Here is a 22,206-nt window from a genome sequence, read left to right as displayed (position 1 = left end):
TGAGGGATCTTGCTTTTGAGAACAAAAACTTAATACTTATTAAGAAATGCATTTAGGACTGAAAGTGGTTTTTTTGCCATTTTAGTTATGTTTCAGACTCCAGTGTCTGACAATGCAATCTGACAAATGCAGTAAGAGATGGGTGTTATATCCTGTTCTGAATTTTGTTACAGTTCCTAGGTTTTGGTGAATATTAATTAAGTTCTAAGTGACACCTCTCCTGAAACATTAGAATTCAGTGGTATAATGAAATTCATAGTAGAACATGCCAATGCTCATTTGAGACCTGTTTATCATATTCCCTTCAGTTAAATAAAAGAGATAATTTAGGAAATGTTTTAGGTGAAATTATAGATTAGTGTTCTACTTATTCATGCTTAAAATTGAGTTCCATTTCAGCTGTGGAGGCCAACAAATCAGGTATGGGGGGGCTGGGCACTGTTTCCACTTGAGTTCTTTAAGAACTAAACATTGTGTATCAGTAAGCGATACTTTTTGCTGCATTTTTAGCAACTAATCTCTGATCAAAGGAATACAAAAACCTAAACATCAAAGGTGCTTCTTAAGGATTTACAAATCTCTGTTTTTTTCTGTATCAGAAAATATGGATGCTAGTTTTGAGGATATTGCGCTTTATCTGTCTGGGGGAAAAAAAAATCTTCAGTACTTAAACAATATCAGATCTACTGGTAATTTTCATCTTTGTATATTATATTAGCTTTTCTATTTCTTCAGCAGAGCCATCTGGACGATAGGCTGCAATAAAGGAGTGCATTGAATGTAATTATAGTAATTCAGACAAAAAAAATGTTATTTCACCAAAAATTAACATTGTTAAAAATTCGACTATGACTTTCAATTAGTGAAAAAGCAGCAGAATTGACTGGACTAAAAGCGTATCAAAACAAGAGCAGCAGAGAAATCCATAAAAAGAAGGAAATGAACAAAGAAGTCTTAGAAACATCAGTGGATAGATTCTGGCCACCTCCCCTGCTGCTGGCCATAACTGAACACAGTTGTGTCCACAGTTTTGTAGCAAAATTTAGCAGGATAATTCTTTTTATTGTCGTGTGCATGCCTTTTATATTCATTACTGCTTCCCTTGTTCAGGAACTTTACCATTGTGGATGCTTGGATTTTCCCACAAATACTGATATGTTTATCAAAACTGTAGACATGAAGGGGCATGGCAACAGCATGACTGTGTGAGTGCTGTTTGACCAGTGAATGAAACCTGTAGTTGGCTTATTCATCAAGAAAAAGTGGTAGGATTCTCAAGACCTTTTCTTATTAGAGGAAAAGCTAAGTGTTTGGCAGAAGAAAAGCAAACATGTCTGGCAAAACATTTTTGTGATGTTGCTAGCATGCTTTGCTGCAGCGCTGCATCTCTGCAAGTACATAAGATCAAAAATCTACCATCCATGTAAAAAAAAAATACATGTAAAAGCATCGAGGAAGAACACTTATTTCATGGGTCAGGTAAGATCTCAGTCCATAAGATTCTGATCTTACTCCCTTCCTTTTTACGAATCTAGAGGGTGATCTCTGGACTGTTTTTTTTGAATTTTCTGCTCTTTTGAACTCTTTGTTCACTTTCTACTGGATGCAAACCTCCATGTTCTGCTCTGCTCCTGTTATTAGCTATTGCTGGTCCTTCTTAGTGTTATTCTTGCTCTATCACCCAATCCATCAGATGTCTTTCTCCTTCCTTCTTTCATCCAAGAGTTTCTCCCTAATATTGTGACTATTGGTATTAATTTATTCTGATTTTTTTCATTTTCGTCTCTGGGTTCTTCATTTCTGGGTTCACTATCTTCCCCTGCTTTCCTGCTGTATGACCGTGCAGCAGATCCATTTCCATAGGCCTAAGAAAGAGTGAATTTACCCCTAGAGGTTTCAAGTAGTTTGGTGCCTGTGCATTCGCAGCCTTTAGGTGACAGCACACCTCTATTGCTTCTATGTGCAGTGGTAAACTGTGTGCAGAACACTAGCTTAAACCAGAGCTGTGACAGGTCATCACTTCATACTCATGGAAAAATAAATAATAAAGGAGGATAAAGTAGTAATGATCAATGGCGAGACAGAGGGTCTGCAGCCAAAAAAAAAAAACCTGAGTAGGGACCTACAACAGATTGTAATCCCACTATATAAAGCTTTAGCAAAGAGATTACTTCATGTTTCTGAAAGCAGCTGTGGGTTGACCTAACTGTGCTGGGTCCAGGTTTGCTATCCCCGTTCTCCCCCCATGTGAAGACAGGTAATTCACATGAAGGGCCTGCGTTGGCTCTTCCCTTCTGATTGCTGTTGCCAATGGAAGTGGTGCTAAAACCCGCATTGATCTGTATGGGATCTCAGCTGGACTAGCTCCAAATGCTTTTGAAATTCCTTCTGGTTTTCCCTACAGTATGATGATTTATCCACTCAATTCTAAAGGGCAATTTCAATCTCTAATGGATGCCATCAGTATTTTCAAATGAGGCACCTTTTAAAATGTGGAAATAGCTCTGAGAATAATTCCTAGTAAAGTAAACGTTGAGTGTTAGCTTTTTGTTGTTGCTGTGCAGAAAAATACAGTTTTGCTTGGGGTCGATAAGAGATTGAAAAGTGTGGTTAATAATAAAAGCTGAAGTGGGAGTTACTTTAATAATGGCATGTCATGTGTAAGCCTATAAAATAAATAGTAATTATCACATTTGAGAAACTACTGTTAGAAATTGTATTGCTCTTGACAGCTTCATCTGTACATCAACCCTTTCTGGATTATGCACTTTCTTGTTCTTAATGAGCAAACAAATGAAACAGAATTTCTTACCCTGATAGAAGGTGTTGATTTCAACAAAACGTAAACAAAAATAGATAAGACAGCCAGTATAGCAGACTGCAGGATTATTTTTTGCTAATGTATCTTCCTCTTACAAAACAAGATGGAAAACACAGCAATTGTGTTATTTACGTTTCCTCTGTCGTCTTATTGTTCATGTTTAAGGGGGCAGATTTTGCATATTCTGTAGTTCAAATCAAAGCGGTATTATGAGCAGTAGTGAATTCAGAATGACAACTCTGTAGTTTTTGCTTAGAAATAATAATGTGTCATTAATGTAGTTTCATGAATCCCCAAAATTGAGAATACCAAATTTAGAGGAGATGGCAGCCATTTGTGATGTTGGTTTTGTTTGTTATTTATTCTCCTGCTCTCTTCCCACACTCCGGTTCAGAATTCCAGCAATATTTGTACTTTGAGAATTTTTTTGTACAACTTAATGTTCTGTTAAAACTATGGAACATTGCAAGTAATCATCTACAGCAAATACATATGAAAAAATGTGTAGTTGTTTGTCATTATATTTATTGATAATTTTAATCTAAATATCTGTTTTCATTTCTAATGCATTTTACATGTTCTTCACTTCCTTTGTTGGAAGGAATTGGATTTCGAATATTCCTCAGGTAGAACATGTTTTATCTCATTAAGAAGAACTTTATCTCATAAGAACGTGCTTCAAAGTATATTTACTTTGGTACTAAATAACACGTACTTGGTTCCTTTAAGCAGTAAGATAAAATTAACTCCAACAGCTATTTGAAGACACCTAACTTATCTTCTACACATCACTTCTGAATTTAGTCTTCTGAGCCTAGAGAGTCAGAGTTGGTATGTGTCAAGAAAGAGGAAAATAAGTCAAATCAATTGAAGTAAGCAGCAGAAATTAAGTTGTGTTGGACTCACACTGCACAGTCCCTTGACAGAGTTATGTCATGTTGTTTCTTTTGTTCTGCTATATGGGGCAATAAGTTCCTGCAAGCAGAACCAAGTCTGTGAAATTGTGATGTTATGTGTAAAGGGGATGTAGGGCACCCACTGTATGCATGGATCTGCAAATCTGAATCACTGTCAGGTGCGACTGAGGAAGTTTATTTTCAGGGAAAGTTACTTCAGCGTGCTGACTTCATTCACAGTCATGTTAATGGCAAAGCCATTGATTTTTGACAATAGCAAGGTTGCAGATCTTTTTACAGTACTATCTGAATTTAGCCTTGTGTTTGTAGGCAAACTCTGATGCCAAAGAAGAAAGGGAAACATACCTGTCGAACATGGCAAGTAATGTGCTCGTTTTAGAATAAGAAAAAGGCACTTGAGGGAGCAGCAGCACGCAACAGGAGTGCTGCAGAGCGAGCTGTGTGCTTCCCTCTGCTCAGCAGTGAGTCAGGCCTCCAGGGGCATCCTCTGTCGACTGCCACCCGCAAGGGGGCACGACAGCCTCCATTTACCACTCGGTAGGAGTAGCTCAACTGTGCAGGCAGCACTGTTTCATTCCAAAACGTTTGTCATCCTGCTTCAGTGCAAATTCGAGTTACATTACTCACAGCAACACCCTAGCAATCATGGCTTGGTATTGCTGCAAGTGCTGCTAAAATGCTGCACGTCACCTTCCAGCTGCAACTGTTTGTGAGCCTCTGAGGAGGCCGGGAGTTGCTTTGGTATTGTGTGGGTAGCAGTATTGCAAGAGACTGTTTGCACTTCCCTGGTGATCCCATTACAGCCCGAGCCCCTGCTGCAGTAGAGAGCATTTTTAGCTAAGGATAATGTGTGAGCTGAACTGCCTATGCAAACCTGACATGCAAGAGGCATTTTATTCTAAAAGCCAGGGCCAAAGCCCCAGGGTGGGAGGGCTATGGTCCTGTTCGGTGTCATCCAGCTACAGCACCCAGGCTGTTTGCTTGGCTCCCCGTTTCAGAGGGTGAGCTGCGTTCAGGTGCTCGTCTGCTAGGGAGCTGGGCTCTGTGTTTCAAGCACACCGAGGAGGGGATCAGGGGCAGGCAGTGTGGGTGGTGTGGGGGTCAGGAGAACCCCAATTACACCGCGCTGGTACGGTCACTGAGCAGTAGGTCTTTATAGAAGTAGTATCTGAAGCATACAGTTAGACAAAAGCCAGGGAACTTATGTCCTGTTGTGCTTTGCTCTTCAAAGAGCAGTTGGGTCACTGTCCAGCTTAGGTATCTGAGCACTAAGGCAGGTGGCTCGTTTGTTCTGGTGGCCCTGCTACACTTGTCCTGCACTGGAATGGGGTATGCAACTTCTTAATTGCATTTCATGCAATGAAGAGTTTTAACCTATTTGGTGCATGTGTAAAGCATTTTCTTTTCCACGAAGGTCATTTGTGATGATGCAAAAATAAAAACAGAGTAAAGGTAGTGCAGGTTATGCACAAGGAATAAAGAGCTGTAGATCGATGCTTCTTCCAGGCTATCGTAACGCAATAATGCAGGACAAAAAAAACCTTCGTGGATAGATGGTAATGGATTTTTGTCATTCTTCCACTCCTATTCCAAGCTTTTTAACATTACAGAGAGCTAAGTACAAAGACAAAAATGAGAAGAAAATTAAGGGGACAACTTGGCTGTCTTTTTGGAAAAAGATGATGAGGCAACGGTGTGAATACTAGGTGACTATTTCTAGTATGGTATATGCTGTTCTGGCTTGTGCGCAGGTTTGACTATTGGCTTTAGAAAATCTTCCTAAATGCAGAGTTCTCAGTTAACTGAGGGGTGGGAGAAGACTGTAGCGGGTGTCCAGTTTGGGTAGGTACATTGCTGTGCCAAAGTCTTTGCATCTAAGTCATGGAATCAAATCTCTGAATAGTTCTTTGAAAGTAGTAACAATAAATGAGTGGTGGCAGAAGACGGCACAGTACTAAACCCTGATAAGGAATACCTTGGCTAGTCTATACCATCGTGGTATGCAGTCAAACCTGCATCCTGATTATATTCTTTTTGTATGTAGGCTTCTGTTCTGGCTCCAATCTCTAGTGCCAACCGGTCACAAAATGAAGAAACTCGGGTATTAGCAGTAGCAAGTATTGCACTAAAGGTCAGGACATGTCTACACTTGACATATGCAGCTACTGGTAGTGTGGATGCATCTGAATTTGAATATAAAAGATAGCCTTTAGCTATAAAAGGCAACCACACACTTCTCCTTGCTTCGGAGTAGTACAGAAGTAGTACAGATTTGTTCCAACAGAGATAAGCTGTCATCCTTAATGTACCGAATGCTCAGTGGGTGATCTTCCTTCAAAACTCAAAAGTAAATGCCTTAATGAACAAGTTTGGATTCTCATGTCTCAGTGCTTTTGGGTGTTGCAGAACAGCTGCTTTCTCTGCAGAGGTCCCCATCCTGGTGGAAGGAGTGTGATAGCCACAATTACAGTGAGAAGATGCTTGCTTTCCAAATCTCTCTTCAGCTGTTCTCAAATCATGAAAATAACTTTCTGTAGTGTTTCCATTTATTTTCAGTTAATCTATTGACTATTCTTTGTTTCTTTTGAAAAAATGGATTATGCCTTATGTGGTGGTGCTATAGCTCTGCAGTAAATTTGACCAGAACTCGGAACTGCATAGGAGTTTGCATTTGAAGTGAGAATGCTAGGTTTTGTTTTTAAAAATTAACATTCATAGATGTAATTCTTATTTACCAATATCCTGCTGTGATGAGAATAACATTATTTCCTACATAGCTTCTACTAAGCTAGATTTCCATTTTGTAATTATGTTTTTCACCTGAATTTTTCTGTCCCTCACTGTGAAAATGCTTTGTATTATACATAGAAGTTTAAAAAGCCCCAAACTGATCTGGATTTGTGGTGAATAATTTCTAGTCATTTTTATGTATATTAATGCTAAATCATGTTCTTGATTTCCATAAGTGACCCAAATAATACACCAAACTTCTTCCATGTTTTAAACAGTCCTAGGTTTTGATGAACAAAATTGATAGGTATGAGATGAACAAAAGAATACAGATGACACATAATATAATGCTTGTTCAAAAGTTGTGAACTTGTCAGATGGTCTGCCAAAAATGAATTATTTTCTAAAAGTTTGAAATATGGCTGAAAAGCGTGATGGTCATTATTTAAAGCCTTCAATTTTTAACATTCATGCTGTTAGGCAAATGATAATCATAGGTTTTAATTTCCTACAGAATTGGACAGAAGTGTAAATTGCTTTATATAATTTAATATGAAAAAAAACTCAGATCAGAATGGAATTTATATCCTTGTCAGCATACGTTGTCTAATCTGACAGACTGATATTAATACATTGAATAAAACTGGAATTTTCCTAGACATGTGGTATACTGTAGAATACTTGATGTTTGCAATTTTTATAAAGTCTATATTCAATTCTATGACCATTTTTAAAATAATATAAAAACTGAAGTATTTTTAGTCAAAACATTCTCCTACATTTTCTTTTGACTTCATAATACTCTCATTCTTTATTTGCTCTAGATTTGAGATCTCTGGATTTCTAAGTAGATAGGCTTATTGTTTCTTGCCTTTTTCTGCCACTTAATAAAAAATAGTACATATTACAAATGGGACAGTCATTTAATACAGATTACTGTTTAGCTATGTATATTTTTCATAGCTTTTTAGGTTTTGTATTTTATTTCATTTTGCAAGGGATTAAAAAGTACAAGTTGGCTTAAAAACCTTTCTGGAAAAAAAAGTTTTCTTTAATCATGTTCTCTTTCCCAAAAATCTGGTTTTATCAAGAAAAAGCTCTGCAGCAAACAGGCATTCTTGCAAAACCGTACTGTGTTCAACAGGAGTCACTGAACCACAGCGAGCATCTGATTTCCTAGCCGTCAGCTTGGTAACCTTCTCTTGGTCTGTTCTGCACCCAGCTAGCGATGAGGCAGCATGGCCCTGAGGTCAGGGATCTTGCTCAGTGTTAGATTATTCTGGAGATGAAATCCCTAATGAAATCACAAAGTCAGTGGCACAGGACTGATTAGACAACGTAAAAAGCCAACTGGCAAGGGCCTTAGGTCCCTGGGGCATGACTCCACACAGCCTTTGGATGGTCTGAATGAAACTCTGGGACTTAAAGAAAGTGTAAACTTTACTCAGTTATACTTAAGGCTGCAAAACCACTAAGTTTTAAAAGAGATTTTGAGTTTTGTAAAAAATGCTTTCAGCAAAATATTCTAAGTGTTGGCCAACTTGACTCTGGCTTACCTCAGAGTAGTTTGTTCTCTCTGCAGCTCCACAGAAAACTTTCCATTTCCTTCCTGAGCTTTTTTATTAACTGCTCTTTCAACAACATGGTGAATGTGCTAAGGATGCTTAACAGAAAGTGTCAATCATAGGTCCATGGACTTTGTACTACTTGAGAATCTGACCCAGTATTCTAGCAAGTAAAACTATTTAGTATTTTTGGGGTTGGGCTAACAACATATAAGGATCTGAGTAACATAGAGGCAGAAAAGAACAGGTTATATCTATTTGTGAGTAAAAGCTAATGTTTTGCATTTTAACAGGGAAGGAAATGAACAGTGGCAGTAAAAGCACATCTGCCAGAGCAGAGCCTAGTGGCAAAAGTTAGCTCTTGTTAGTGTGATGACAGGATCCAGATGTCACACAGTTAGGGGCATTTGCTAAAATCTTTTCTGAAGTAGGAACACCTGTGACCATCAAATGTGATAAATATTAGGTAATACACTATGCCTACCACAAATGTACTTTATAACCAACAAAGTCGCTGACAGAGCAGCCCAATTCCTCATGCTTCTTGCTCTTTATTCCTGTTTATATGGTACCTCTCCCTGGGCTGAATCTTTGAGGGCATCTTGATTCACATTTTTTTTTTTGCAGCTGTTATCTGTATATAATACACACTATTGCATAGTTTCCTAGTGTTTTTCTTAGCATTAAACTGAAACTCTGCGGTTCTGAAGCTTAAACGTCTAGGATTTGAGATCAAGTTAACCACTGGGAATTCAGGTTTGTCTTTCCATGAATTTGCTTGGTGGCTGCTAGGTGTTGCCTGTTGCAAATGAGTAAATCATATGCTATGGACACACTGCTGCAATCTATGAACATAAACGTTTTAAGTACTTGAAGACCACATTCTGTGGTCTTTCTCATCCTCAGTGTCAGTGACTTTGAAGTAGTTTTATGCTTCTGAGGAAACAGGTTCTACAGCATGCTAGAATTCTTTATTAATTTGAACTCAGAATATTGCCTCACCAAAAGCAAATAAATATTTCAAAATCACCCCAAATTCGTTTTGCAATGCAGCATTAAAAGGTTGACCACTTGTGTTATTCCCTCTTATAGTGAGTTGCTGAGTGCCATTCCTAACTTCAATATGGCTTGCTTCCGCAGCTCAGCTTTGAAGCTCCTTCAAGCTCCTTCTGTTCCCAAAAGCAACAAAGATGGGTAGCAGAATATTATCATATTGCTATGGAATAATAATGTTGTCTGCTATAACTGCACTGCTTTCAAATATGCCTTTATGCATTTCCAATTCTGAAAGAGTATTAAGATACCCTCTTAGTATCTGTTTTTAAACAGAGACAGATGCAATTCTGCATTTCAGGGGGAAAAATGATTACACTTTTAGTTTTTGAATAAAAGAGATTACATAAATTCTTCTTAGATCAAAATCCATTGTTTTTATTTGATGCATCTGTACTAACCTCTGGGGTCATTTTGTTCTACTTCTCCAGCGATTGTCTCCACTACCTTTTTTGCTTTTGGCTGGACTCCAGGTGTGGATGACAATTTCAAGGTTAGTTTCTTTCTTTTTTTTTTTTTAAGCAGAGATGCTGGAGATCAATCCTAATCTATAGCGACTGAATCACAAATGCTGTAGTGCCAAAGGCTTGACCCTCAGAAGTGCTGAGTGGTCTGTGTTTATAGGCTACCTTGTGGTGTTCCAGGATCAGACTTAATATTGTTATCCCCTGCTTTGCCTTTAGAACTGCGTTAGTCTTTCTTTGCTTTCATACCAGAGGATTTTCCTCCAATTTATATTGATGCCATTGAACTCTGTCCTTCTAAGTAAAGTAAGTAGTAGTGCTTATTAATTCCTCTTCATTCTTGCAGGTAATATTCTAGACTTATAGAATGTTTTTCTTTTTTTTTTTTCCCTCCAGTTTTCCGTAAGTCTTTTTGGGTCTTACAACCTGCTTTTGTTTTTGATGTTTGGTTTGTTTGTTTGTTTGTTTTTTTCCAGAAATATAAGAAATTAGGCCACCTGAGTGACCAGTTCACTCAGCAGCATCCATATTTTAGGAACCAACCTTTGGTCTTTGGTAGACTTGAGACAAAGCTGAGTAATGAGAGGCATGACTTTTTTTAGTGTTGTCAAGAACTGCTAGGAGAAGCAAATGTTTGTTTGTTTGTTTGTTTTTCTCTATCACGTCAATTCTGAACACTTCTTCTTCTGGTCTTTTGAATGAAGGTATCCCCTCGCCCTCCCCTCCCAGTGCTCCATGACCTTTAGCAGTACCAAAAGAAAGCTCAGTACTGGTGACAGGGAGATGTCAGCAGATTTCAGAGCCCGAGTAAAAACATCCAAGCACTTTCCTCCTCCCTGATGACTGAAATCCTATTTTTGGAGAAGATAACATCATAACCTTTTAATTTTCCTTTCTATTTTTTCTTGGTGACAGACTGACAAGCGCAGGAATGAAGTTGTCTATTCCTAGAACAGGTTCAGTGGGCAGCAGCACTGATTGTTTCCCATGTTGCCCTGCCAGCATTTCTCAAACCTGACCTCGGGGGGCTGCTCCTGAGAGTGAGGAGTTCAACCACCAGTCCAGAGTCCTCTTCTCTCTACTGAGACTGCTGAGATGGCAGGTGCTTAATGCTAGTGCAAAAGTGGCTATGCAGAGTCAAGAGCACTCTGCTAGGAATTGCACTGATCACGAAGTTGCTGAGCTTTTTGTAGCTTTGGTTTCTAACAGCCATCTCTGTTCCTAGCCCCACACGCAGTCAAATTTCATCTCTAACCGGTTGTGCTCATGACCACTGCTCACACTTCAGATAATGTTATTAAAATGTTGCGGCAGAACATGAGACTGTTCTTGTGCGCAATTATTTTAAGTATTAGTATGGTAAAAGAAATAGACAAAGGAATGTGGAATTAGTTTGAAAGTTATCTTGTTTAAACAAACATATGCTTACTATATACAACAGGCTATAATACAGATTTAAAAATGCCGAAGATTAATCTTCTAAGTTTATCCTGTTTTCACTTCCCTATACAATTTCCCTTTCCTAAACACTTTTTCAGTGTTGCTGTTACTATCAACTCCATTTATTGTATGTGGAGGATACCACTTTCTGACAATGGAGGTATTAGTCATACAATTATCAGAATTGCTGCTTTTGAGGGTTTATAAAAATCGGGCCCTTGCAGCAAGTACATGAGAGATTGTACATAAGGAGGATGATTCTGCTGTCTCGGCTCTTGCTTGTGTGGATTCTCATCCATTGACTCTGAGAATGAATAGCAATAAAGAATGTCCAGAACTATGCTAGGATAATATCTAATAATTTCCTGCATGGACAAAGAATGTTTAGAGTGCCTTTAGATGGTATTACTATCAACTTTAATGATATAATATTCAATATTAATTTAGAATCCTCAGCTTCTAAATATTCTCAGGGCCTCCACTCTAAGCCCACACAAACCTACTAAATCCAAGTACCTTTCTAGGCTAGAAAGAGCCATCAGTCAGCAGCACACAATGGTTATCAAAGACATCACAGTTCCAAAGGTATCATTAATACTAATACAGAATAGAGTGCACTGCAGCTTTTAATACCTCATCTGAAAGAAAACCACACAGTAAATCGCACTTTGCTAGTTGAGGAGGAGGAAGAGAAGCATGCACTCTAAGATTTCTCAAGGATGAGCACAATTTATCTCTTCAGACAGTGTTACTTGGGTTTATATTTGCTTATGGATCACTCCAGTTATTCCTGGAGGAAATAAAGCATTACACTGTCTGTCTTCAGAAATATGTATTGTTAACATTAGCTGTACTTTGCATTAAACATTTAAATTATATATGAGACAACTTGGGGTAAGGGTGTGCAGTGAACTGTGGCGTGGAGACTAAAAGTCTGTCTGAAGGCACTTTAATAGAAAGCTTTGTGTGAAAACCATACACCCCCCCAAACATGTCTGGGCTGAACTATAAAGCAAATGGTGAATCCTATCTTACTCTCAATGACAGCAGTCGCTGACTTTTCAGAAGTGTTCTTACAATGTACTGAGCATTTGTAATCCTCTACGGTATAAGCACTCTATATATGCACTTGTGCACACTTACCCCTATATGTGCAGTCATGGATATCAGTTATGAGGTTAGTGCTTGGCAGGAAAAAGCACTTGGGGCATGCTGCTGGGAATCTTCCACTTATGCTGAAGTCAAAGGGAAAGGCAAAATTACCACGGGAAAGCATCTTCAACTCAATGGTTCCAGCATTCCTGTTTGTACTGGCAGCATTGTCACATTTTCTTTGCTAGCTTTACCAATGTAGAAGCAGTGGACCCCTTTACATGCTTCCATGCATTGCTGCAACACACTCCTAGGTGAAACTTTAGTAGTGACATGATAAGCAGTTGTCAGGGGACTTTCAGTATTCACTTAACTGTGCTGTTTTGTGCATGTGTTTATGAAGACTTCTGTGTCTTGTATTTCAGTGATGATCCATTTGATCCGTAGATACTGTATCCCTTATTTGCTCTACAGATGAGTCTTTTTAATTGTAAGCACGGTGTCACTTCAGATTCTTAACCTTGTCAGTTGGAAACAGATGCCTCATTTGTGAAAACTTTAAAGCAAAGCTCAAAAATAATGTTAGTGGAAGACCATTTATTTCTGCTGCCTTTTGAGCCTTAGTTAAACACAGTAGTAGAATATGATACTGCTGGAAAACTACTCATTTTGGTAACTATTCCAAATACCTTATTTTCAGGAGATAGTTTATTAGGAAGATGTTGAAGTGAAAGTACTTGTTTGCTTTTTAAACTTTTTGTTTACTTGTGTACTGAAAGGAAAAACATACTGTAACAACCTGACTGGCAGCTATACGTATTGGAGGATGTGTTTACACCTGCCTATATTTGCAGCGTAATGCATGTTAATTAAAAGACTTTCTATGCCAGTAAACTCTTAGCTACCAAATGGAAATAAATGTTACCTGGTTTTAGATGACATTTGTCCAATGCGTAAACAAAAGAAAACAGACTTAGTTCAATCTTAGTTTTGATAACTCTCAGAATACTCTTTCACTAAGATTTGATTCATATGATTCTTTAATATTCTGCACAGTATTTGCACTGCATAATGGCAGTACTCCTGCCAGCAACCCTATGCATCTGTCTACCAGCAAATAACATTTCTGTAATTACAGTATGGGTGATGACGGATAGATGAGTGGGAAATGGTGAGGGATAGTGGGAAGACAATCGTAGCAACAAAACACAATGTACAGAAGACAAGTCAGAAGAATATTACAAAAATAAACAGGATTTGTAGGGATGAAATCAGAAACAATATTACTGTGGTAAACAGAAAGAATGGCTTAACTGAAAAAAATGAAAAAAGCACAATGGCTGAGCAGATAGGGCCTCATTTGTGTGATTGTAAACAAAGAATTTCTACTAAAGAACCATTAAGTTGTAGCCTTTGTGATAAATCTGAAATGCTGATGAGGTAGATTTGATTTTTCAGTGTTTGCATTTGATTTTAATCAGTGTTTCTGCAAGTACATATAGTGCATAGACTTTCAGTTGAAAGCTGAGATGTGCAGGCTACTGTGTGTGGAACAGCCAAGGCAGGTAGAACAATTGGAGTATACTGGAGAGACCAATGGCACATCAAGTGCTATAGCTATAAGAAGACATCAAAAGCTCTGAAAGGTGTGCTGGAGAAGAAATTTCTTCCTGGTAGAACTGTGGTCTGGCTGGTGTGAGTTGTATTGTTGCCTGATATTTGAATTGAGTCAGAAGACTTCACTGTAACCTTTTTGGCTTTCTCTTTGAAGAACAATAGTGAAGTCTAAGAAAATAAGCTGAGACTAATATAAGGAGAGGAACTTGTGACATGTGCACAAGGATGGAGTGGGCTATATTCCTTGCAAAGCTTGTACCTTACAGTCTTTGGAACCAAACTGACCCTTTCTCTTGCTTGCAAGATGCTAACTTCCCTGAAGATTTCATTAGTTTCCACTTGTTGCTCTTACACCTGTTTTCTGTCAGCAATAGCAAGGGAGGACTCATCAGTGCAGGCTAGAAGCTGATATTTGAGTGCTTTCTGTAGGGTTAGATGTTAAATGGGATGCTAGGAACATGGATGGTGATGAGCTTTATGTGCTAGTTTAACTTAATTCATTACTGTGGGTACAGCCAAGTTAGTCTTAGAAAAAGAAAAGAATTGAGGGGAGATGGGGGAGAGATTAGTAAAGCTGCAGGCCCCCACCAGTCTGTCCAGGCAGGGAGCTGAGGTTGGTAAAAGTATAAAATTGTTCTGTCCTGAAAACTGACCTTGACTTGAAAAGGTAATGTGACTCTCTTCTTGCTTCTTCTGTAACTGTATGGCCATCAAAAATGAAACAGTTCTGCTGGCTTTTTGTTCTTATCTTAAAGGCATTTTACTCAAGTAATAGATAAAAAAGAAATATGTTAAATAAAAACAACATTTATTAGAGGACATAACTTTAAATATTTAATGATATAATTAAGTCTTATTAATGTAATGGTCTTTATTCTTCAGCTTAAAAATTCACAAGGTTAATTTCCCTTTCATCTTTATTATGCAATGTTTGCCACAATTATTTGTTATATATTCTTATAAATATTAGATGAATATTAGAGGTTTTAATTTAAGTAAAAATATGGGTTGTCTTTTACTGCAGTGTTAAGCTGTACCTCCAGTATTAAGCTGAAACTGGTGAAATTAGCACAATAGTGAATCAGGCCCTACTGTTTCTTCAGTTATGCCACAATTGGCTTATTTGACTTAAGTAATTCATGGAGAACACTGCCTTTTACAATCGCCTCTTTTCTTCAAAAGGTTTGCGAAGAAGCTGAGGATCAACAAATAACAGACCCATTAGCCAGATTATTTTCATGTTGCTTCCTGTGGGGTACATCCTGGGCTGAGGTGCTAGAAATGTACTTATTTGCTTGATTTTAATACAATTTAATATTAAATACCACCTACCAAAGCTCTAAAATGATTGTAGAATACTAATTTTGGGAGGTATTTACTTGATTCCCTAAATTACCGGCATTAAGACTAGTTCTTTCAGTAAAATGATTCTTCCTCTGTGTGCTCTGCTTCTTTAGCTACTTACAGAAAAAGAAGCGTACTTAAACATTAAGTCCTGGGGATTTAAATGATTTATTTTCTTCTTCATTAGTGATATTTGTTGCATATGCATCAGAATATTTTTAGGGGAAATAGATGCTTTATTTTACCACAGCATTGTCTTTTAATCTGTTTTAGATCAGTCTGCCAAACTACGATGTCAGCAGTCACTGAAAAAAAAAAATCACTTTATGGGCAGTGTTTACTGATCTTCTAAATTCTGTTAAGAAACAGAACAAATCTTCAGAGAAGTAATCTGGGAAAAAAAAACGTACTCCTAATTTGTCATTATATTCAGAATGGAAAGAATAAAAAATAAATATTGGACTAGCAGTGAAATTTCAGCTTGTTGTCATTAGATTTGGTTCATGGTGTATGCAAAACTACCTTTCTGGGAGTTTCTTCAGGTGGTACATGTTGAAACCTGACTTGTGCTACTTGTCTTCCTTCTGCTTCTGTTAGTAAACACAGACACCCTTTATTCTGTGTACCTGCTATCATTTGTTACCTTCATATGGACCCCAGATAGGCCATTTCTACTCTAGTTGAAGAAGGTACCTTCATGACTAATTGGTATAAACCTGAAGATTTCCTGTTCAGAACATGGGTAACAGTGTTGTCAAATTTTAGAACTTACTCAGTTTATGGCAAGGAGATGTCCTTGCCTCTGAAAAAACTTTTTCTCCCTTTTCCTCCTGTTATGTTATAGAAATAGTATCTATAGCAGGTACATTCTGCTTCTGCTGTAGCAGTTCCTCAAATCTTCAGTTCATCCATGTATTTCTGCATTGGAATGACGAGTTAAAATCAGTCTGGATTAAGTTTACTCAAAACTGATAGGAATGAATGCAATTCATTTTCCTAAACCACCCTTGAGACCCATTTAGTCCTTGCTAACATATACATTAGGTCTATACTTGCTCTGGAGTCTGAAGGTGTCTTTTCTGCTCTTGTTGCCAGAGTAAGTGTAGTTGTTTGCATTACTACTATCACACCACTATCATATTGCCTGGGTGTGGTGTGGCTGACTATAAGGTAAATTGAAACAGGTCATTCAGTGTTTAAAATCTGCACGTTGACATGCTGTGTTTCTTAGCTTTCTATTAGTCTTATAGGTATGCCAGAGATGTTAGAAAACTATTCTTTGGAATGTATGAGGAACGGTTAATTGACAAAGACGACATTCGAAAGAGACGATGTGCTAAATAGGGAAGAATCTGAGCTTGCAAACTGCAACAATCCTGTTTCCAGGTGCTCTTCTCAGCACCTCACTTGGAAAACAAAGCCATAGCTCTGATACAAGGATGATGGCTCTTTCCACTTATCGGAAGTCCTACTGATTTTACAACTTCTAAAAGATTCATTTCCCTCACCTGGTAGCATATCCCTAGTATATGCAAGCAGCTTGTCTCCCCTGGGATCCACCCATTCCTTTTACATCAGCTCTCAGAAGCCCATTAAAAATCTGTTATTTAGAGAGTATGTTCAAGGTTGCTAATATCGTAGAATTTTGTTGTAAATCCTACTTAAAAGTGAATACTTGGCACTGTAGTCAGATCACAGTGAAATGAGAAATGAAAATAGTCTGTCTTTAATGGTTTCCCCAAAATTAACATGTGCAGAGGAGAAAGTCAGGTGGGTACCTCAAGTATTAAGTCTGCTTTTTTAAATGCAGGGGAGCTATTTAAAAATATAGAATAAGTGAAACTACCTTATGCAGGTAGATTAAATGTTTATTTTTCTTTTGTTCTTGGAGCTGCACGTGGTAACGTTTCCTCTCCAGACTGTTATCTCCCAACATCTTTTCTCTTTCTGTCCTTTTTGTGTCCTCTTCTTTCTGTTGTCAGGTATCCTTCTTCTGTCCTGCTGATGTGGCAGTAAAACAGCTAAACCTGCTTGGCTGCGTGCATCGCCTCCTGCAGCAGGAAAGCAGCGTTGTACAGAACTCCTGCCACTGACAGGCATGCCACAGCCTGTCCAGCCAGGTAACATCGATGTTTTGACCAAGCACATCAGCATAACAGAAGGTCTGAGCAAAGATACTGTTAAGGAGAGATGAGAATGCACAGAACTCATTACACATCTCAGTAATTTTTTTGTTTGGATTCATGTAGAGTAACTTATGTTTTGAACTGGTGACCCAGTTTGAAATGAAATTAAATGAAATGAACTTAATGAAAGTTGTTTCATTATGGCCTTATTCAGCTACTTGCTAATGAAGAAAAAGGATATAAAAGTACTTCCACTGCTCACAAATTACTGTATATTTTTAATGGGGAATTTGTGTTTGTCTAGAATAGCTAAAAATAACTTTCAAAACTAGGATTATCAGTGGTGTCCAGAATTTCTTTTTTTGGGGGGGATAGAAGTATAATTTTGGGGCTTAATATTAAATCTTGTTCTAGGGTCATATTGTGCTGATGAATATGTTAATTTCCTTTGGTAGACAGACAAAACTGTTTTTGATTCCGATAACACTGAAAACTGTTTGTATATCAACATTTGTGCAATGGCCAGAAGAATTATTAGGCTATATTTAAATAATACCTTTGAGAATAAAAATTTGACAGCAAAGGGAGTGATTAGATTTTACATAGAGGAGAGATGATTCATTTATATCTACACAATTAATGCAGTGAACATTGAATTTCTTTCCTCTGAGAAGAAAACAGTGTTGCACATTACTTTGGGATATAGAAGAGTGGCTGTTAGCAAAAGGGAGGGGTGTGGGGGAGAAGTAGATTTTAACCTTAGTTATTGCACACTAGAGGGCACTTGAGGTAGAGCAAAAAATATTTCCAGAGCTACTGAAACTGATCCAGATACCTGTATTGGCAAGGCATATTGAAAACTACAAGCAAAACTAGGTTTTCAAATTGTATCCAGAATATTAGTATACAAAAAAAAAAAAAAAAACTGGCTTGATTGCCTTGCTTGATATAATTTTTTTTGTCTCTGTTGTAGTGTTTGATTATATGAAACAAATATCTGTTTTTTCTAATAGTCAACCTGATGGCAACTAATCAAAATTGCAAACAGGTATCCAAGGAGTAATACAGCTTGATAATGTGTTATTTTTGTGCACTCCATAATATCATTGGTGAGTATGGTACACAAATTAGTAGTTGGGGATTTTATATGTTAAAGTCTCTAGACAGTGAAGGGGTCTCAGAACTAGTTAGGTTTTATTTTACTAAATGGAGTAATTCTGGGATAGGAAAAGTATTGCAGCCTTTGTGCTAATGGCACGCAGGCCCCACTGCTGCTGCTGGGTTAAACCTTTGTTTCTGTTCTCCATTCCATGGGCTGGAAATGCAATTTACGTGGGTATAAGAATGCATTTGACTAATCAAGGCAGAAGTAACATTGTCAAAATCAATACATTTATTTCTTCTCATGTATTGAGTAACAAGGGAATGGACTTTAATTAGATATCTTTGACAAAAGGCCAGACTGGTAAAGAAAATATTTTTAGGTGATTAAGAATCACATTTGCTACTTACAGTTGATGCTGCTTTATTATTTGTTTGTTCTTCTGTGGGGTTTTTCAAGTTTTCTTATTCTGGTACTAGATGGTTAAATTTTAACAATTTTTGATGTCTGCAAAGACATACCTGTAACTTCTTTGCAAATTCCTCCTTTAAGTTTCTGCTTCTAGCTTTTTTTTTTTGTTGTTGAAATGACACATTAACTTCTATCAGTTTAAAAAACAAACAAACAAACAAAAAAACCCTCCAAACCATATACTTTATCTCCTGAGCCATTTATATTTTTTCCTCTGCTTTAATCTATAGTATCAGTAGTAAGTATTATATAGTGGAGTTTCTTGGAGTTACAGATGTCTTCAGTGACTTTGGAAACACAAGGGATCATTATTTTCCATGATAACCAACTTGCGATAACTGTATACATGCAGGTTTTAAAGGTTGCAAGAGGGTGATAAGAGCCAGTGTTCTAAAGGTAATTATGTATCTGTACTGACATAGTGAATTGTTAAGTGTATTTTATTCAGAAATGTGCTGGACTTACTGTTTTTCTTGGTTATGGAATCTAACTTTCTGAAGCATATCAAATTTAGGAATAATCTCATAGTGTAAGCAAAAATTACAAACTAGTTAGAGCATGTGGATATTGTCTGCATCAAATTGATCTAAAGCTTTAATAAAATAATTGTAGGATGCCTATTATGTAAGCCTGCTTTAGAAGGTTCGAATTAGTTATTAATTTTATATTATTACTTTGAAGTGGTATGCTAGTAGAAGTCCCTGTAAGCAAAAGTTGCGGGCAGTAAGCTCATAATTTATCTTAATCAAGTAATTCTCACTAGACTGATTAACTTCAGATAATTTTGGATCAGGCCCTATAAAGTGTATTAAACTGACATCAGCTACTTTCCTCAAAGTATCAGTAGCTGATTATTAGGTGATTTAATGGAATAAAACCTGAATATGAGGAATTACCACAGTGTTTTCTCTTCCAGGCATGCTTCCTTTCACCTTCCTCCCCACCCCCTTCAAGTTCTTGACTTTCTCATTGTTATTTAAATGAGATGACGTGAAGCATTTACATCAGCAGCAGCCCTTGTAAGGCTCTGTTGTGATTGAGTTGCCCCTTAAAAGCTCATTTCAAGTCATTTCTATTGAATATTTTTAAGCGGTAAGGTCTCGGCGCTCTGTCTTCAGAAAACAGTTGATTATGCTGCTTTGCGATGCTGAAGAACAAAGACTTACAGATAATCGCAAACATTTTTGCAAAAAAATGAAAGGGTGGAAAGATGCTTGCCATCCATTATATTACAAACATTTTTAGAATGTAAACAGATATTTCCTGTATGTGACTGAGAAGTCACATTAGGCTTGTAATCCTTCTTACTCATAAGAGCAAAATAATATGGAAGAGAACTACAGGTTCTCTTTAAAGCAGAGATTAATTTCTTTGCCCTTATCAGTCACAATTAGTCCAAAAAATGTTAAGTTTGTGAATTTTCTGTATAAATATATAATATTAAAAACTGATTTCCAGTTTGAACCAGGTTGCACTCTGTCGCATATATTTTGCAGCTGATTTTTTTATTCACTACAGTGAAATGGGATCAAGATTTTTAGTTTAAATTGAAGTCAGAGCTGCTTTTTGCTTGCAGAATGAAATAACCATTTAGGAGATAAATACATATGAGGAAAATTTAAGATATTTGAGGAAACATTTTTTCGCTAGTATATTCAGTATTATGTGATACTATGTGTGGAAATATATCATTAAATCATCAAGTTTGGGTAGGATGCAGAAAGCTGTAAATATTTTGCTATTCCAAGATTTTTTTTTTTAATTAAAGACGATTTCACACTTTTTTCCGTCAGGACTTACTGCTTCATCTTAAAGGCTCTCCAACAGGGGAATCCATGAATGATATAATCCATTTTAACACGACAGATACCACTTCCTTGCACAACTGAGGATGAAAGAGCATAGCATTTGCCCCAGTCATTCCCAGCTGCCAGAAAGGCTGAACAGAACAAATGGCAGAAGTCAGACTCAAATCAAAACAAAGCCTAAACTTTTAGGTTGCACTTGGAGGCACAACCTCTTCCATTTTTAGCTTTTATCCTCTAGACAAACACAAAGGAGTATAACTTATTCTCACTAGTAAGAATTATTCTTGGTTGCTTTCATCAGATATTTTTCAATGGAAATGAAAATATGGTATGCAATTACATTTACTGAAAATTAAAGTTTGATTCACAGGGTAAAACCAGAGACTTAAAACATGATTTTTTTTTTTTTTTTGTGATGCTATCTATATTCTCATTGTGCTGTTCCATCTTGGAAGGATGGAAGAGAAAAAATACCCTTTGCCTCAGTGGAACCCCTAGTAAAGGGAAGCAACACTACTGATATTATCTATTGCACTGCAAATTGTTTTGTATTTCCCCTCAAAGCTCTGTCTGCCTTGTCAAGTATTGTGTATTTTATCCATACTTCAAGTAATCATCCCAGACTCACAGCTTTGTAAGTAAATTTTTGGGCAGAGAGGAGCACTGAAATACTTAGGTGTCTCCATTGCCCTTGTAAATCATGTCAAATTCCAGGTATATTTTCCTGTATTCTGAGTTTGGGGCTTTGCAGAATGAACATTAGTGCAAGAGGTGCACCTGTTACCTGACATAACAATTTTTATATTCCCTAGTAAGTTAAAGTGAAGCACATAAGAGCTTCACATGCAGGTGTTTCTGCTGTTCACTGTCTCACATTCATGCACATATAGCATCAGCATGAAAAATAAGACCAACAATCGTGAAACTAAATTATACTGTATTACTACATAGAAAAATATTAGGGTCCACTTTCTGTAGCTGTAGATGGATCTTTAGATCCCTTTTCAATCATTTTATTTCTTTGCTTAAGATTACAAGACTTGTAGATCATATAGATGAGTTGAAAATGACCACCCTTCAAATAAAGTTGAACAAACCCCATTCAGTGCTCGTCTACAGCTGTAGAATGTAGAATGATGAGGAAAGTGAGTGCACTTAAGGCTTCCACAACACTGTTAGTGAATTGTTGGACCAGTTTAAGAGTCAGTCTGTACCTTCTGCTTCTAACAATACTGATCCCTTATCTGTTGGTAAACATTAAATGTGTGGAGGGTGGGAAGGCGATGTTAACTTTGTAGATCAGCTTTCTAACATTAAATATAAAGCATTTCATCTGCTCATGGATGGTATGTGTACTATAAAACAGAAGACAACTAACTCAGTTGCTGAAGAAGGTGGGCAAAGGGCTCGCTGCTCTGTTGCCTCCTGTGCTTCCCTCCCCAGGCGCACTCGGCTCTCAGCCCTACCTGGAGCCCTGCTGAGTCTCAGACTGCCGAGCAACCTTCAGCCCTTTGAAGCCAACAGGCACTAGGGGTGCTTGGGCCTCGCTGTCCCTTAGACCCCTTCCAGTACTCGCCAGGATGGGACTGCACAGGATCCCAGCGCTGTCCTTTGCAGAGGGTTTGGAAAGGGGGTGATGGTGAGCAACTTACTGTA

The sequence above is a fragment of the Anser cygnoides genome, chromosome 12 (genome assembly GCF_040182565.1).
Source record: "Anser cygnoides isolate HZ-2024a breed goose chromosome 12, Taihu_goose_T2T_genome, whole genome shotgun sequence".
NCBI classification, from domain to species: domain Eukaryota; kingdom Metazoa; phylum Chordata; class Aves; order Anseriformes; family Anatidae; genus Anser; species Anser cygnoides.
This window is presented reverse-complemented; position numbering follows the sequence as displayed.